The sequence below is a fragment of the Cervus elaphus genome, chromosome 27 (genome assembly GCF_910594005.1).
Source record: "Cervus elaphus chromosome 27, mCerEla1.1, whole genome shotgun sequence".
NCBI classification, from domain to species: domain Eukaryota; kingdom Metazoa; phylum Chordata; class Mammalia; order Artiodactyla; family Cervidae; genus Cervus; species Cervus elaphus.
The window spans coordinates 41,013,489-41,033,115 of NC_057841.1; the positions used below are offsets into that span (position 1 = coordinate 41,013,489).

A 19,627-nucleotide genomic window follows, 5' to 3' on the forward strand; every position below is an offset into this window, starting at 1 on the left:
TAACTTGGTGCTACAATTATGTAATTAAATTAAATATTACAGAGTGTTGGAATATGAATGCAGAAGAGCCATTTCTCTAAAACCCCTTTAAAAACGAGTTTAAAGAAACTGTTTGTCTTTCAATTTAGAAAGCTCTGCAAAGATTGAATAGACAAAGAGTTGTTAAAAATTGCTGCCAGAGTAGTTGTGGGTGAGACGAGTGTAAATCATGAGAAAAAATACCGACAATTTAGAAGGAGTCTACATTCAGTTTTGCACATCCCAGCCTAAAGAAACCTAAAACCAAAATCTACAGACAACACGTCATTAATGTGCTTCATGTAAGAAAGATGACTTGGAACTTCCATCAATAGACTCACTTCAAAGTAAGGCCTTGATGCTTCATGAAAAGGTTCGTGAATGAATAAACATGTGCGCATTTTAAGTTAAAACTAAATGTTTCAGGACAGTGCTTTTAAATGACTGCATGCTTTATCTAGCCTTTTAAAATTGGTGATTACCAGTATAAACAAATTGAACAGTTTAGAGTGTTGTTATTATATGTCTAAACATTAAAAAAAACAACTTGTTCAAAGTGCTAGCAAACTGCCACATCCCTGTGTGGCAGGTTAAACTTTGAATTGCTCTGTGTTGTATCTTATTTCTCTGATTCCCTGGGTCCTCTGGCTATTAAAACTAGGCTGGAAGGTGAAGCTAATGGGCCTCGGGGTAGGAAGGACACAGGGGAACAAAGAAGACAGGAATGAAAACGTCCTCAGAAGTGGTTGTTATGAATGTCCTGACTTGACATTGGGAGGACCAGACAGAGGAGACAGAAAAGCCAGACGTAGGAAAGTCTGCAAGGCTCAGAGTATAGATTACAAAATAAATCCAAGAGGAGAGAGCTTAAAGGGTGATTCTACAGGAGTGTTTTTTGTTGTTGTTGTTGTTGTTTGTTTGTTTGTTTACTGGGAAAGCCAGAGATGGCAGAGATAAAAGCTCTGATGGATGGATTGGAGAGTTTAAAAAGGGACAGGATGAGAAAACAGAGTTTCTGATCTTTTTTTTGACTAAAAGTACACTAGAAATACAGTTTAATTCTTGATCCTGTATTTAAATAAAGAATACAGCAAGATGTTTTCTTCTAGATGACCCTGTCCTATTGGATCCCATTTAATTTAAAAATCCTGGCTACAAACACAATTATTTCCTGACCTACAGTTCAGAAAACAGTGTGTAAATAATGATTGGTGTGAAGTCAGGCAGTGTGGTGCCCCTGGCTCTCTTCTTCTTTCTCAAGATTGTTTTGGCTCTTCAGGGTCTTTTGTGTTTCTAGACAAATTTTGAAAGAAGGCTCATTTCTCATCTGTCAACTGCTAGGATCGAAACTTGGTGTGGGCTCAGGTGAGACAGACCTGGGAGCATCCCAGATCCCTGCCTGTATCTCAAGCTTGGAAAGATGGCAAGCTAATTAGGGAGGCGTCACATTCAGGCTTGGTTCACACTAGAACTGGGGCCTGGGGCCTGGGGCTGATCTGGTGGACAGGTGACCTCAGAGAGCCCCTCACTCCCTGGTTAGGGGAGGAAGGAGCAGTTCTGAGTAGCTGCAGAAGTGGTGAGCCATCTGAGGCTGAGGGAGGGGCAGAGAGGACACAGGTGCACCCACTTGATGACCAGCGGCTGTGGTGGGAACCACAGGTGTTCACAACACTTGGCGGCACGGGGCAGGGACCAGGCAGGTGGAGCTGCTGCTTGAAGACGCCTCGGAGGAGGAGAAGGAGGCAGCCTCGTGTGGGATGCTGGGTAAGTCTCCTAGCGTGAAGGAAGAAGATCTAGTCTGACCAGATCTTTCTCCAAGAGAGAACCTCACGCAGAGACTGCAACTTTCATGGCGCCAGGATCCCAAGTTGTCCGTCTGGACTGGAGTCGGGATCTCAAGAGGTAAGCTTCATTTACTTGTAGAAGATGAGAAAAAGTTACATTCCTACATGTGTGATTTGTAACTGCAGACTTTAAACCTGATACACCTGCAAGAACAAATATTGGGTGTATGAAGCAGCACACAGTTCCCCCTGGTTTTTTTTTTTTTTTTTTTTTTAACACTTAACTCAGTGCCAATGTTCTAGACACTGTTCTGAACACTGAGTCATACATGAATCCCTGTTAGGTTGGCTCATTGGCAAAATGAGAAGAGCACAGTACACAAAGATACAGTGTGGTGGGAAACGGGACTGATGCACTGTTATGAATGTGGTATATTTAGGAAGCATGAATAAAAAAATTGCCTGACATGTTATTTAGAGGTAACTTACATGGGACGAAAGCTGTGCGCTCCTAAGTCGTTGATTAAATGTCTCAAAAAGAGTGTATGACTATCGAATTTTGCTCTTAACTCTGTCTGGCTGTGGTTCGGGGTCATCATCAGCACCCCTGAGAAAAGATTTCTGGCTCCCCACTCATGAAAACCTGGGGTTTGGCGTGGGCATCTGTGTTTTCAGAATGTCCTCTTGGTGACTCTGCTGTGGTGGCTGCTGATGTAGAAAGTTGGGTGTGTGTGTGTTTTTAAGAGATTCTCTGTTTGTTCCTGATTATTTTATGTAGCATGTGTAAGAGAGGAGGAATCATTTAGGCTATCTACAAATATGCTTTCTCAGTGAGAAAATACCCTTAAACATAATATTATCATGTAGCATCCAATTCTGCATTAATTAGGATACACTGTTAATCAACTTTGTGAAAAGAAACTCACAAAACTATGTTTGAAGTATTCTGTTAGGACAGCCTATTCCTAAATCTTGAGTGCTGAATATTGTTCTGAGGCAAGGACCGATGTGTTTTAGTTTTTAAGATGCTTGATCCACAGTCATTGGAGCCTCACTGATTTTGTTTTTCATGGTTCTGGTGGCAGGGTGTGTTTGTTGAGGAAATTCTAGCTTGAATTGCTAAAACCAGTAAATACAAATCATACTAGCTAAAAACCGTTGGTGGTGGTTGGTTAGAATGGGCTTTTAACTTAGAAATGAACTTTTGTCTGCTTTGAAAAATCTAACAGTGATGATTCTAAGTTCAAGACTACCTGGGTGTTTGCTTATTGCTACAATAGCCTTTTGCTGCAGAGGGCAGTGGTGAAAAGTTCTGGCTTAAACAGTTGAAAGCAATTGCTGAAGATCTTTGCTAAGTGAGGTTTTCTTTTTTTTCCCCATGTTATTAAAATTTGTTTTTATTGTGATAGAAAACACATATCATAAAATTTACTATCTTGACCATTTTTAAGAACACAGATCAGCGATGTTTTTTGGTTTATTTACATTGTTGTGAAAAAGATCTCCAGAACCTTTTCATCTGGTAAAAACTGAAACTCTATACCAATTAAACAGCTCGCTTTGCCCTCTCCTCCAGCCCCTGGCAACCGCCATTCTACCTTCTTTATCGATGAATTCAACTACTTTAGATGCCTTGCATAAGTGGATTCATGGTGTTTGTCCTTTTTTTTCCCCATAGGGGTGTAGCTGCTTTACAATGTTGTTACTTTCTGCTTTACACAGAAGTGAATCATTTACATGTATTTGTCCTTTTATGGCCTGCTTATTTCACTTAGTATTAGGTCCTCAAGGTTCATCCATTTTGTAACTGAAAATTTCCACTGTAGCCAAGAAAGACTTTTGGAGTCATAGTGTCCAGGTTTTTAGCACCTAAGTTTTCTCATTCAAGACCTGACATCCCATAAACCAAATGGCTGGATGAAAGCTGAGGTGTTAGTCCTTAACTAGTCATAAAGTTCATCTGTACTTTATTAAATTAATGTCATGGATTACAGCACCTTAATTGACTATTGACTGCAACTTTTAGTATTCTCAGGCTGAGTTTTAAAAGGGTCCAGCTGGTCTAGAGGTGACACCTGAGAACCCTGGATGCTAGCTTGCTATTACTGACCATGGATCTTTTCTTGCTTTTGATTTCTTTATTAGTGGTAATTCCTTCTATTTCACTGAGTGGTTGAATAAAAAAAAAAAAAAACACTTGGAACTATTAAACTTTATGGGCTTTTCTTTCCCTTCATTCTTCTAAATAAACCACATTGATCATGAGTAAATTCCTTGAACGGCAGGGACCATAAATTTCCATTTTTAGCATTTCTCTGGTTGACTGCACACAGAAGGTGTTCAGTTATTGACTGTCTGCCTTAATAGACATCTTCTATGTAAGTTCATTTTTTTGTTTTCCTAGAATGCTGGAAAACTGTAAGAAGTAGATACTCAATACAAGATTTTCTCTTGCCTAGATCTCAAACTATGGTATGTTTGACCAATTTTGAGCTTTCTAGAAGAAATAATTTTTCCTCCTATTTGTAAGTCAACTTAAGTTTAAGGGAAAGATTCTGATGCTGGGAGGGACTGCGGGCAGGAGGAGAAGGGGACAACAGAGGATGAGATGGTTGGATGGCATCACCGACTCGATGGACATGGGTTTGAGTGGACTCCGGGAGTTGGTGATGGACAGGGAGGCCTGGTGTGCTGTGATTCATGGGGTCACAAAGAGTCGGACACGACTGACTGACTGAACTGAAGTTTAAGGGTTATATAGATAAACTTCAGCTTTCTTGATCTAGCATTATTTCTGATGGTTTAATAAGGGGTTCTTGCAAATGCTCTTCTGGTGGCCTAGGAACAGAAAGGCATCATTTGCTATTCTTTCATGGTTAAAAACTTTTAAAGGTTAGTAGTTGAACTATAAAAGTGAATGCCTGATATCTAGATTCTAGCTAATATTAAGGAATAATTAATATTATTGGGAAAATGTTTTATATTATTCAAATAGTAGCATCCCCAAAGCAGTAATTGGAAGATGTTATCATCTGCAGAACCACTTTCTCCCCCATACCCTCATTTGCGAAGAAGTGAAAATGTAATGTATTTGCTAGCAGTTTCTATGTGGGTATGACCCACAGCAGAATGAGTATAAATTGATTTAAAACAAGGCAGGCAGAATTAGGTTTGGCTTAAAAAAAAAAAAAGTGAAGTAGTTCCAGAACAAAAATTCCATCCATTACAACCTACTGTTTCCTAGCAGCCAAATTCAAATTGAATAATAACTGAGAACAAAACACAGCCTTTGGGTAAGTGACCGCAGGTGGGACTAAGGTTTTCGCTCTCTTCTTAGTGCACTCTAGAGGGGTAAAAACTCTACAGATGACTGCTTAGAATAAGGCTAAATTGGTGATTAGAAACCACTGCCACCTGTGAGCGCCTGCTGCCCTGGGAGCATCCGGGGGCTGTCAGTGATGAAGCGGGATGCCCTGCCAGCCTCAGTGAAGTGACTCACCTTCTCCCCTGGATAGAATTAAAGGATTGAGAAGGGATACCTCGTTTTCTAAATATATGAAAATATTGAAGAAAACGAGAATAGGAATCTTTCAGAACTTAGAAAGATCTTTCACTCATCAGGAGTGTCTAAAAACCACAAATGCTAACAAAAGGCTGGGCGGAGGCGGGAGAATTTCTACAAAATCTGAGAGGATGATTGCTTGCTGGGACTTAGAAGGAGTCATAGTTCTAATCCTGGTTTTGGCCCATGAATTGCTCTAGGATAAGGCACTGAAACCCTCCAGAATTTAATTTCTCCAGCTGTGAGTTGAGAAAGCCCTGGCTTAATTAGGCGAGTACAAACAGAACAAATACATAAGTCCTACTAGAAAGTTCTGGATGGTAAATGCCTACCAGGTCAAGTGGCTTTCTCTTTGAAGGCAAAATTTGCTGGACACCTAGTTTGAATCCGTTTTGGGGACATATTCCTTGTTTTGCGTTAGCTATGCAGACCTCTAGGATGAAGGCTGGATCTTACACATATTTGACTTTTCTCAGCACAGTGGTTGGCTTAGCAGTCCTCGGTGTTTGTTGAATTGTTGTTTAGTTGCTAAGTCATGTCCAACTCTTTGCGACCCAATGAACTGCAGTAGTCTAGGCTTCCCTGTCCTTCACTATCTTCTTGAGTTTGCTCAAACTCATGTCCATTGAGTCAGTGATGCCATCCAACCATCTCATCTTCTGTTGCCCGCTTCTCCTCTGGCCCTCAGTCTTTCCTAGCATCAGGGACTTTTTCAATGAATGGGCTCTTCTGAATTGATTTTGCATAAATTATTTCATACAAATTAAGGGAAAATATTTTTTCTGATGTCAGGTGAAGGGGGATGATGGTAGTAATTATGCAAAGAAAGTCAAGAGTAGATCCTTATGAAAATGAAGGGGTTCTTTTCCTTCCTCATCATGTGACTGAATTTCCTTTCATTTCATTTGCTATTTTCTAAACTTTTATTGATGTATAGCTGATTCATGGGCTTCGCTGTTGGCTCAGATGGTAAAGAGTCTGCCTTTAATGTGGGAGACCTGAGGTTTATCCCTGGGTCAGGAAGATCCCCTGGAGGAGGAAATGGCAACCTACTCCAGTAATCTTGCCTGGAGAATTCCATGGACAGAGAGGCCAGGCGGGCTAGAGTCCATGGGGTTGCAGAGAGTTGGACATGACTCAGTGACTAACACACACACACGGTTGATTCATAACATGTTAATGTCAGCTGTACAGTAATCACATACATACTTTTTCATGTTCTTTCCCATTATGGTTTATCACAGGATATTGAATATATTTCCCTGTGCTATACAACAGGACCTTGTAGTTTACCCATCCCATGTGTAATAGTTTGCATCTGCTAATCCCAACTCTCCATCCTTCCCTTCCCCAAGCCCCTTCTGCCCTTGGCAACCACCAACAACCATGTCAGTTCTCTGTGTCTGAGTCTTTTCTGTTTCACAGATAAGTTCATTTGTAGTTTAGATTCTACAGGTAAGTGATATCATCTGCTATTTGTCTTTTCTGACTTGCTTAGTATGGTAATCTCTAGGTCCATCCATGTTGCTGCATATGGCATTATTTCTGAAGGTGCCTTCATTTTCTGTGGTTATCAGGAGAAATGTATTCCCCATACTGTCAGTAGTTGGATCTGAACTCTTAATTAGGAAGTTGCTCACTTTCAAGAAGTCTAGTAACCAGAGGACTGCTCATAGGGAGGTGTCTGGACATGTGACAGCTCACTGAATCACCTGGCAAAGAAATGACATCAGTTTTCAACCCTACAATGTGGCATTCTAAGACGGTTTCCTAATGAGCTGAGTGGTGGCTCCTCTGTGACATATTTAGCTGGAATTGAAATAAATCCTGATTCCTTTCACTGAATCATAGCCCTTCCCTTGCCTTTCTGGCAGCCCAGCTACGAAAGGAGAGGTTAATTGATAATGTCTATTAGCTGCTCCATGCTCAGCCTGTGCCAGGGGCTGAAAACTTAATGCCAAATTAGCATCTCCATGTAAGGTCAGTGATGGCTCTTTCTCAAAGTAGGTCCCTGGACCTGCAGCATCCATATCACCTGGGACCTTGTTTAAAATGCAGATTCTTGGACCACAGGTCCCGTGACTGAAGCTGTTTAAACAAGTGTTTTGGGTGATTCCAACACTGGCTGATGTTCTGAAACCCCTGATCTCTGATATTTAACACTCTAAACAACTAAGGGTTATTCTTGGGTCTGCTTTCATTTGGAAAATGAGATTACAGATAAACCTGAATTTCTAAACTTCAATAAACCCAAATCAAATTTCTTGTATTCCTAACAACTCCAGTGCTTTACCTAATGTGGGCCATCATTCTAGGGGTAGGGGGGCAACTCTAGTTCATACCAGTCACTGTTCGTGGTCCAAGCGCCTGCTTCATATAAAGTACAGTGTGTGTGTGTTGGGCGGGAGTGGGGTGGGGGGGAAGTGTGAAGGAATGAGACAACCTTTTTCCTTCCAGGGTCTTACAATTGAGTGGGGGTATTCATCTTTTAATTTTTATTTTATATTGGAGTATAGCTGATTTCCCAGGTGGCTCAGTGGTAAAGAATCCGTCTGCTAATGCAGGAGATGTGGGTTTAATTCCTGGCTTGGGAAGATCCCCTGGAGATGGAAATGGCAACCCACTCCAGTATTCTTGCCTGGGAAATCCCATGGACAGAGGAGCCTGAGAGCTACAGTCCGTGGGGTCCCAGAGTCTGACACAACTGAGCAGTCAGTTGATTTACAATGTTGTTACTTCCAAGTTTATAGCAAAGTGATTCAGTTATACATATACTTAAATCTATTTAAATACACAAACACATAAAGTAAATACACAGCATCACATAATTGCCCTGGAGAGGAGCCTGGGAGGGGACAGAGGTTGAACTCAAACAAAAATGGGTTGTGTTGTGGGAGGCAGGTGAGCCCGGCTAAGCCAAGGTGAGTCCCCTTTCTGTGCCCCTGTGTCCTTGCTTCTAGAAGAGTTGGAGGTGGGGCTAGAACTGGGATTGAGAAAGGCCCCTTGCTGACTTGGAAGGTTGGGAGAAACCAAGTTGGGGAAAGTCTGTGTCTTTTCTGCTTCAACCAGAACAGCAACTTGTGTCTCTTTGTCAGGCCCCTGTGTAAATTTTTGTTTATAAAAAGTTTCATGGCTAAATTAAAAAACAATCCCTGGACTTGATGATGTCAGGCTTATTTCAGCTCTGCAGGTCAGTGGTCTCTACTTCTCTGTAAGGTTCTGGAAGGATTCATCAGTAGGGAGAGAGAACTTGAACTATTTGGGGGGAATTGTTCTGGCACTATGAGGTGAAATAATATTCCTGTCAAACACAGCTCAGTGGGATATAAAAATAGTGAATTCCTGCATTTTCCTTAAGAGGAATATAATTCTCTTTTCTGTTTATCTATCCTGATCTGAGAACAGAGAACAATTTCTGTGGCAAAACTGAAATATAGACCCTTTTGGACTTGGACCAAAATTTCAAAAGAGATCAAAATCTCAATGGTAAGAATAAAAATCTCCGAGACTTCAGGTTCTCATTATTCTTGCTCCTTAAACTTAAATTCCCTTCTTCAGTGAGTCTATTCATGAATAATCAGTGTCTGAAATCATGTTCCCTCCTTAATTCACTGCCATATGTCTCACTAACTTCAAAACATTACAATAAATATGACATTTTTTTTCTTCCCCCAAGCAGAAACCAAGAGAATAGTACTCAAATCAGTGACAAATGGGAACCCCATAGCTAGTTTGGGTTGGAAAACTATTCTGTTTTACTTTCAGAGCAATGTACCAATTCAGCCTTAATTAAAAGCACTTCAGTGGTCACCATGGCTTCCTTTAAAACAAATTTTAACAGTTTTATTGTGAGCTGAGTTTAATAAGCTCAGCTGTGAGAACTGTGCACAAGAGGAAGTGAGAATACATAGAGCACATGGAATGAGCCACAGTCAGGGGTCTTGGAAGTGAATCTCACAGAGATTTAAGGTGGTGGGTGAGCTGGTAGAAAGGTGCCAACTTGCTGCACCAGAGCTCAGGGAAGGAGTAAAGCCCCATTAGGACCTAAGGTGGTGGTTAAGATTAAAAAGGAACTGGCAGATGAATGCATAAAGACATGGTACATAAATACAATGGAATATTACTCAGCCATAAAAAGGAACAAAATAAGGTCATTTGTAGAGATGTGGATGGACCTAGAATCTGTTATACAGAGTGAAAAACAAATACTGTATATTAATGCATATATGTGGAATCTAGAAAGATGTACAGAGGAACCTATTTGCAGGGCAGGAATACAGATGAAGACGTAGAAAATGCACATGGATACAGGGCAGGAAGGGGAGGGTGGGACAGATAACTAGTGGAAAGCTGCTATATAATACAGGGAACCCTGCTTGGTGCTCTGTGAAGATCTAGAGGGGTGGGATGGGAGGGAGGATCAAGAGGGAGGGGGTGTAAGTATACATGTGGGAGGTTCACGTTGTTGTAAAGCAGAGACTAACAGCACTGTAAAGTAATTATACTCCCACCCCCACCCCCCAAAAAAAACCAAGAAAGCTGGAAAGGAAAAGAAAGATGGAAACTGCTAGTTGTCATTAACAAGGGTATTGTAGAACCAAATCTCAAACAGAAGATGTAATTAATCAGTTCCTGGGAATCCTTTTGGAGAGTTTCAAATCAATTAAGCTTTTGATTTTTAAAAGTGATCACAAGGGGGAAAAAGATAAGGAAAACAGTGTACCCAGCCCCAAACAGGTTATTTCTGAAATACCAGTTGCACTTGGATATAGAATGCACAAATTCCATTGGGAGAATGTTACTGCCTTAAAGATGAGTGAACTCTGACAAGTCTGAGACCTTTGATGAGAATAAAAGTCACTGAAAACAGAAGATTCTCTGCTCTCGCCGGCTAGGCAGATGCCCAACAGCCTGTAGAAATGATGCTATGCCAAACAGTTTCACCCCTGTTCAACTGAGCTGATTGGAAACCCCAGATACCTCCATAGACTTACAGGACTTATAGCCCAACATCTGAGAGCCTGACAGGCAATGGAATATGTTCAACTTGCTGGAGACCCGTGTGGTGCTAAATAGCCCGAGGACAGGGATGCTGCTAGAGAGACACCCACGGGCACGGCTGCAGCAGCCAAATCTGCAAGCGTGCCCGTGCCTTCCTGGAGAACAGAGCGGCATATGGAGGGTTCGGGCTCACTGCCATCTGTCGAGAGTGGGCAGGCCTGCACATGCATCCCCAGTCGGCACCCAGGCTTGGGAGATGATCATTTGCATAGCGAGAGGTCTGCTACCTTTGGATAAGAATGGGGACCAGGAGAAGCCACTCAGCAGAAATAGCTTGGTTATTCCCCCAGATACACCCCAAGATTTGGGGGGAGAGAATCCTTACCTCTGTCTAGTGTGTCCTGAGCTTGTTCATTCATATGCTATAGAATATCATCATCATCATCATTGCAAATAATAGTAACTGCTGCTCAGAAACTCTTCCCTTTAACCTCTAAGAACTTGCACCATGTTAGACCTTCATCCATGAAACTGAGACCTGGATACTGCTCTCTTCCATTTCAACCTGTGCTCCTAACCAGGAAGTAGGGAAATGACAGTGGGAATTAATTTTAATAAAAACCTGAAATTCTGATTTTTCTAGCATCCTCTTTTATCACCCTGAAAATCTCACCCTTCCTTCTACCTTGGACCAACATGTATAAGATGAAACAATACAAGCCATAGTTAATATGACTCCTCTATGTAAGGAAATGAATGGCTCAACAAGGTTACCAAACAAGGTTTCTTTTCAAAGCTTGTCCTGACTTACCACTATGAATCTCCTGAGTTATTCCTCCAACCTGTCTGCCAGCAGTTTACTTATTGAGCAGGATATACCCAAAGACTAAACATCTGTTTCAGATGCCCTGTTCTTCATATATTCCAGCTCATCAAATCCTATTAAGAATTCTACAGTACAGGTACTATTAAAGCCTCCCTTTTACAAATGAGACAGGTGTGGCACAAAGAAACAGGATAACCTACCCCCAGTGCTGCAGTCGGGGGTATGGTGGGAGCCAGGAGGCCAGTGAAGAAAAGCTGGCCCTGGGGTCTGTCTGTAACCATTAGGCACCACTGCCTCCCATCTAATCTAAGGGCCGATGCCAGAGGTCAGTGTAAGAGTGATGACTGCGGTTCAAGGAACTTAGTATCTTTCTTTTAAAAATACATATTTTTGACTATGCTGGATCTTCATTGCTCTGTGTGGGCTGTCTGTAGTTTCGGAGCTACTCTTTGTCGCGGGGTGCGGACTTCTCATTGGGGTGGCTCTCTTGTTGTGGACAGGGGGCTCCAGCGGCTCTAGCTGTGGCTCCCAGGCTCTAGAGCACAGGCTCAGTAGTTGCGGTGCACGGGCTTAGCTGCTCTGCAGCATGTGGGATCTTCCCGGACCAGGGATCAAACGCATCTCTCTTGCGTTGGTGGGTGGATTCTTTACCACTGAGCCACTAGGAAAGCCCCAAGGAGCTTAGTGTTTTTCTCCATCAGTTTTGTTACCTTTATGTCCTCAAATATATTTTACATCATATAATAGAGTAACAAGTGACACTTGTTCAGTCCTCTGCTGTGTCCGACTCTCTGTGACCCCACGGACTATAGCACTCCAGCCTTCCCCGCCTTCACTATCTCCTGGAATTTGCTCAAAGTCCTGTCCATCGAGTCAGTGATGCTGTCTAAACATCTCATCCTATGCTGTCCTCTTCTCCTTCTGCCTTCAATCCTTTCCAGCACCAGAGTCTTTTCCAATGAGTCAGAAACAAGTGAAACTAGTATTGATAAATGTGGAGTCTGTCAAGTCATTAGACATGTGACCAACCTTAAGAGTCTGCTCCATTCATCCGTCATTTGTTACTAAGTAAATAGCACAAGAGAAGACTTGGGCTTTGACAATCATTGAGCATATTTTGGGTGGGTTTTTTTTTTTTTTCAGTTTCCAAGTTTTTATTTAAAATCAGCAAAATGAAAAAAATTACCAAAATGAAAACTTAAATGAAATCCCAATATTTTTAAAATAATTATTTTCAATTAATTATTTTAATTGGATAATTAATTATTTTACAGTATTGTGATGGCTTTTTGCCATACATCAACATGAATTGGCCACGGGTACACATGTGTCCCTCCCACCCACCCCGGGGCTCCCACCTTCCTCCCCACCCCGTCCCTCTGGGTTGTCCCAGAGCACTGGCTTTGGGTGCCATGCTTCATGCATGGGACGGGGCACTGGTCATCTATTTTACATATAGTAATGCACATGTTTCAGTGCTGTTCTCTCAAATCATCCCATTTTGCGTGGTTCTTAATGCAGCATTCTGTAAGATATAGAGTGAATACTCTTGCTAGAGTAAATAATAATCATACTAAGATTACATTGTGAAAACTATATATGGGAAAGTCGGTACCTGGAGGAAAAGGGAAGATGTCAGATAACAAGATCACAAGGAACAAAAAACACACCTTCCCTCAGACTGAGGATGTGGTGTGGTGGTGGTAGGGTGGATTTTAGGAAGGAGGTTAAAAGAAAAAAGTGAATCTGGTTCAAGGAGCTCACCTTCCCTACCCCCTCTGTTAATTTGCCTTAAAGAAAAAAGAAAGGGAAGGCTTCTCCAGATTTCCTTGTGTCTGAAAAGGGGGGGAGAGGGTCTGGTAGAGAAGCAAGTGCTGGGATGTTAACATTCTGAAGGATGGAGATCTGGGGGCGCGTTGTCCTCGTTCCTTACAATCCTCTTTATTCAAGCTGAGCTCTGAGACACGCCCTACCTGTTATTAGCCAACTCGTGCACTGGCTGTGTGCCTTGTTGTTGTCGTTGCTAAAGTATCGTGTCTGTTACTATGGAAACGAAGCACTCCTGACAAAGGTTTGACATAAACATGCTGACTACAGGAGACATAGCCACGCAGAACATTTCTCGCTTTTAATGCACCTACGCCAGAGCAGTCGCTTCACCTTTCTGAGTCTCAGTTTCTTTGAAATAAGAAACACCCTGTTTGATGTTTTCCAGGCTCTCTTTAGCCACTTAGAGTCGGTGGAAAGTGACAAACAGCCAACTAACAACTGAATCTAACAGGGGCACTAAAGTGGGGAGAAGCAATCAGGTGACATTCAGGGGACTGAAGCTCAGACTTTTTGCTTCAGGAACTAGAGGTGCAGCCTCTTAGGCCATTAAGTCTTGCTTCTGGAGCCTTTCTGCACATGTTTTCTCTGCTGCAAGTGTGATTTCTACAGCATTATGGGTTGCTCTGGGGACTGTCTCCTGAGTCGGGGTGGGGTGGGGGACAATGGCAGTCATGGAATGCAGAAAGAGGAGAACTGGGGGTGGTGATTGAAATAGAAGGAGCAGTGATGGGACCCTGAACTGGGGATCCAGTGATGGAGGACTGGAAAGGGAGGGGCAGATGGAAAGAAAATGGAGAAGCTGAGCTGCAGAAGCAGCAGCGTTCAGGAGAGGACCTGTGCTGACCAGCAGCACTGGGTGTCCCAGCTCTCCAGTGCAGGTGCCCATGGGTTCCCAAGAGTGAAGCACAGCCCCAGTGAAGCTCTGCAAAGGGATGGAGGGAACATTCGGATAAACTAAGACATGCACAGCCCGTGAGAGCTCGGCCAAGATAACACACCTGCTGTGTCAGAGATTCCTGAATGTGGACACAGTTGATCCACTAGAAAGCTTGGTGAAGGATTTGCCCACTTTTCAGGCACTCTGTTTCATAGGCATCTTGAGTAATTTTAATCTCCTTGGTAGGCACTTGGGGAAGACCTGTAATCCCCACATCTCCATTCCTTAGCTTTGTGGGAAGTTTCCTGTTGGAGATTCTGTGTGTCCCTTCCCTGGGAGTTAAAGGACCTTGGTATCATCCACTGATGTTACCAGGTCTTCACTTGCAAGGGTAGCTCACTACCATGCATCAGGAGGAGACCATGAAGATCCCCGATGGGCTTAACTGGGAGATAAGGCAGAAAAGTTAGGTTGAGGCTAGATTGTGGAAGACTTTTGTTTTTTAGTTTGCTGGGTTGACAAGAAGGAGCTAATGATGGTCTTTGCACATGAGAGTACCACCATCAACATTCTGGTTTACCAAATTAATATGGTGGCAGTGGAAAAATGGATCCATCAAAATAGGATTCTTGAGTCAAGCTATCAAATATGAACCTGCTGAAATGGACTAGGTGTAGGGCAATACAACTGTAGTGGCCACTGTGTTATGCCAGGCATGTGCTGAATAAAGTGCTTGAGCTGTATAACCTCAGTCCTTACAGGATGCTGCAGTGGTATCACTCATTTAATGATGAGTACATAGAAGCTCAAAGAATTCAGGGCTCTTGCCCAAGGCCACACAGCTAGTAAGTGACAAAGATTTCAACAAAGATCCACCTGATTTCAAACCTCTGCTCTGAACCAGTAAAGGAAGAAAATGACACCAATAACGAAGAGCTGGTGCAAGACACACTGTGAAATAGAGGCCATGTGGTTAGACAAAGCTGCCTGGGAGGGGAGAGTCACTGCCTGATGATTTTCTGCAGATGTTATGAGCCTGGGAAAAGAAAGCTTCTTTTTTACATCAATCACGTTGAACGTAAGAAAGAGTTTACAAATGCTTGGAGGCAGAACTAGTAGGATGGGGTCGATCTGCCATGGTGGTTGCTCTCACCATTCCTCTGATGGGTTGGTTCCAAGCCAGGATGCCACCGAGTTCACCAAGATTGTAATGCATCATTTCTAAGCTCCCTACCTTCCCTCTGGTCCCAGCTGGCATGACCAGTCTATGCCTCATTTCTTTTCCAGAGTATATTGAGTGTTGCTTACTGCCTTCAGTTTTTCCCTGATAGCTATGAGGTGAATGTCTGTGTTGTTGTGTTGGATTGCACTGGACTTGGAGCCAGAGCACAGCTTGCTCTCCCATCCTACTCCACCCCACCCAAAGATAAATGGCAAGGTATCCATGAAGCAATGGCTATTGATGTACAAGGTCTTGTTGACCAGACAGCAAAAAATCAATAGTCACGCCTTCTTTCAAGGATGAGATCACTTCTTGCCAATTGCGTCCCTTCCCCAATAGTTTTCCTGAATGGTCAAGTGCTACATTCTGATTCACACAAGTAATTTTATGCCAGTTTTCTACGTTCTTCTGGCAAAAGTGAAACTTTCAGTGCTGATAACTGCCAGAAAGGATGATTAATCTTTTGCCTTTGCAACTACAGTCCTAGCCATTAAAAATTCAACTTCTACGTTTATCGAACTGTAGTTCTGCTACACTTACAATCACTATGTAGTAAAAGGGATTATTTAATTTCCTAATGTACTGATGCAATTTGGGTTGATTCTGTAGCTCAACAGGGGTAAAAAGCACTTTTCAGGGAAGCATTCTTTTATGATCCACAAATGTAAAGAAAATTAGGAATTCTGACATCTGCAGTTTTGCTATTTGCAATCTGGGTAATACTGGGCAAGATCATTCAATATACTCAGCCACAGTTTCCCCAATTATTATATTATTACATATTATTATGAGAAGACTACTTCAAAGTAACACAAGAGTTTGAGGGAAAAAGTATGAATATGTGTGTGCACATGTTGTTTCTCTGTGTAGAATGAAAACATCTCCGGCAGAGAAACTTACATAGTGTCTGCTATTCCTACACAATTGAGCAAAGCAGGAACTGGTAGAAAGAATACACTTTTGAGTCAGAAGATACAGGTTTGAAGCTTGGCCCCATCCATGCCTATGAATGTGCATTTAAGAATGTAATTAGAGTTAAATTTCTTGCTTTTAAAAAAAGGCAGGGGGATAGTAGGAGAGGACTATCAAGATGATTGAATAAAAATGTTGATCAGATCACGTTGTAAACTGTAAAGTAATATGTAGATGTCTGGATAAATAGAACAGCTCATAAGGACATGCTGCTAGTAAATAGACTGGAGGTGACTACTTCCTTACCTAGTTTCTGAGGCCTGCTGCAGAGATGAGCAGTTCCAGGTCACTGGTCAGCATCAAAGTAGCTCATCTGCAAGCAGTAAGTAGAGTTAGGTGTAATAAAATCTACTTTAGACTTGATACAGTAGGTGACTATGGGGCCATAGGAAGTAGATACCCAGCAAAGAGCTGGACTCGAGGTTCTGGACCTCAGAAGAATGCTCTGTTGAGAGATCTAGATTTGGAAATAGATGCCATATGACTGGTTTTGGCTTTATTTTGATTGCCTTTTGATTACATTCTATAATATCATCTAAAAATCTGCTCTCAAGTTGTAAATGGGAGTTCAAACTGTATCATCCTTGAATAAACTGGCCTGGTAGCATTACTTTACATAAACCTGTTTTTGTTTTATTTCCATTTAGTAACAGCCTCATGGGACTTTTTTTTTTTTTTTTTTTTTAAAGATTCCAAAGAATGTGTCATCTCCAAATGCAGAAATTTTAGTTCGCACTACCTCTACGGCAGCTGCTAACAGTAGTGCATCTATGCTGAGATGGACCCATCCATCTCTAACTTAGATATGAAGGCTGAGCACTGCTTTTGAACCCTGAGCAAATTGCTTTCAGGCCCTGGTCCCTCCTGCCACAGCCCTGGTATCCCCTTGTTGTCATAATTCGAATTTTAACCTGTTCTTTTAAGGCTAGTGTGTAATCTGAAAATATAAGATGATCCTGGAACTTCTTGTTATGTCATAAAGTAAGGAAAAGCTTAAGAAACGCTGGGAAATATCAAAATGACATAAGGGTTTGCCTGAAGGTACTCCCTCTGACCAAATGTGGGGCAAAAGATTCAGAAAATTTCAGCAGCAACATAAATAGAATTGAATAACCTCTTTTGGTATAAGAAATTGAGCCAGAAAATCACACAGGCCAATAGGGCGAATACATTTAAAGACTTTCATATGCCAGGACGTATGGACCTAAGTAAATGATAGTTTATTTTCAGAGCTACAAGTGTAAAGAAGAGCAAAACAATAAAGCTTGGGTAGTTCTCCTGCATTAAGTAGATTCAGGAAAAAACAACCCAAGTAAGTTGAGAATACAGTACTTTGACTCTCTTCAGGCTGTTTATGCTTAGTTGTTCAGTCGTGTCTGACTCTTTGCGACCCCAGGGGCTGTAGCCCACTGGGCCCCTCTGTCCATGGGATTCTTCAGGCAAGAATACTGGGGCAGGGGGCCATTTCTTTCTCCAGGGAATCTTCCTGACCCAGGGATGGAACCCAGGGCCTCTTGCACTGCAGGCAGACTCTTCACCATCTGCGCCACCAGGGAAGCCCCAAGACCAAAAAAAAAAAAAAAACCCCAATATAAAAGAAATCCCATCTAGACAAATCCTATTTCAGTACATAGGTTTGTTTTTCTGCAGAGAGATGGGATAACATGTCAGAAATATACTTTCTGTGTATTTGAGGATTGATCCCATAAGGAAGCACCCTGTGGCCGGAGGTGGTGGTTTCTCACTGTTACGGGAAATGCAGGAACCACCACTGGTGCTGGATTGAGATTCAAGATAACCTTATAGTCAGGACTTCTCAACCTCAGCACTACTAACATTTTGGATCCAATAATCCTTCATCGTGGGGGCTTGTCCTGTACTTTGTAGGATATTTCGCATCTCTGGCTTCTACTTAGTAAATGGGAGAGGTAACCAGATCTGTCCCCCACCCCCCCAGCTCTAACAACCAGAACTGTCTGTTCAGTTCAGTTCAGTCGCTCAGTCGTGTCCGACTCTTTGAGACCCCATGAACCGCAGCACGCCAGATCTCCCTGTCCATCACCAACTCCCGGAGTTTACTCAAACTCATGTCCATTGAGTTGGTGACGCCATCTGACCATCTCATCCTCTGTTGTCCCCTTTCCTCCCACCTTTAATCTTTCCCAACATCAGGGTCTTTTCAAATGAGTCAGCTCTTCACATCAGGTGGCCAAAATATTGGAGTTTCAGCTTCAACATCAGTCCTTCCAATGAACACCAAGGACTGATTTCCTTTAGGACGGACTGGTTGGATCTCCTGGTTGTCCAAGGGACTCTCAAGAGTCTTCTCCAACACCACAGTTCAAAAGCATCAATTCTTTTGCACTCAGCTTTCTTTATAGTCCACCTCTCACATCTATACATGACTACTGGAAAAACCATAGCCTTGACTAGATGGACCTTTGTTGACAAAGTAATGTCTCTGCTTTTTAATATGTCTGTAGACATCACCAAATGTCTGTTGGGGACAAAATCTCCCTCGTGGAGAACCACTGGTTTTTTAATAGGTGTAGATAAAGATATGTGTGTGTGCATGTGTGTGCATGAGCACACACATACATATATTTCCTAGTTCTATTGAGAGGAGCTGGAAGCAATGACAGTGTCATAGCTATGAGTACATTCATCACCCGGGTCTTGGGTTCTAACTACCATTCTTGACTAAAAGGAAGCAGAGTTCCTGAAATGGCTTCTCTATAAAATCTAATACTGGGGCCTGGAAAATATAAGATGATCCTTGAACTTCTTATGTCATAAAGTAAGGAAAAGCTTAAGAAATGCTGGGAAATATCAAAATGACATAAGGGTTTGCCTGAAGGTACTCCCTCTGACCAAATATGGGGCAAAAGATTCAGAAAATTTCAGCAGCAACATAAATAGAATTGAATAAAATAAGAATATATAGTCAATACTAAATAAATAAGAGTTGTTTTTTTTTTACGGTAGAATATCAATCAGTGAACCTAGAAATGATGGTGATTCTATCATTAGGAGATAACACAGGCTGGTTAATAATTGATTCAGGCAAGAATAATAGGTGCTAAAACCATGGGGTGAGAGTGGATGACTAACAGTATGTTTACATCTTAAAATTTTTGGAAAGTCAATGGCTTGATTGAAGGGCATATTATTCTTATTTAAATGCCTTTATTGAAAGAAATCTAAATTATGGAACATTCCATATTCAAATGAGCATATATAATTATACTAATCAGCATCAATGCCTGGAAAAATAAATATTTGTTGAATGAATGATGCATCCTTACTAAGCATGATAAACGGCTGTTGCATTGATTTAAGAATCAGAAATGTGCCATTGTGACATATGAGGATAGCAGTCAGTTGCAATTGCCTTAGCCTAAACAGATGTTTATTACATCATGAGAGAAGTTTTAAATGTTAGGCTTCAGCTATGCATATGATTCAGTGTTTTGATGCTGGAAAAAAACATTCCTATGGAATAAGGAAGACAAAACTGAACTGTTCTTTTATATTA

General features: G+C 41.9%; 1 protein-coding gene across 6 annotated transcripts in view; it reads right to left on the reverse strand.

Annotated features, from left to right (window-relative positions):
- The window catches only part of DLGAP1 (DLG associated protein 1), a 750,273-nt gene that overhangs the window by 309,916 nt on the left and 420,730 nt on the right, over positions 1 to 19,627 (reverse strand). For 5 of the 6 annotated variants that reach the window (XM_043888813.1, XM_043888814.1, XM_043888808.1 and 2 more), the window contains one exon: positions 16,339 to 16,405. The exons of the other annotated variant lie outside the window; for it this stretch is intronic. The gene's annotated coding sequence lies outside the window, so the exon portion shown is untranslated. The remainder of the gene's footprint in view (positions 1 to 16,338; positions 16,406 to 19,627) is intronic. 6 annotated transcript variants of the gene reach the window in all.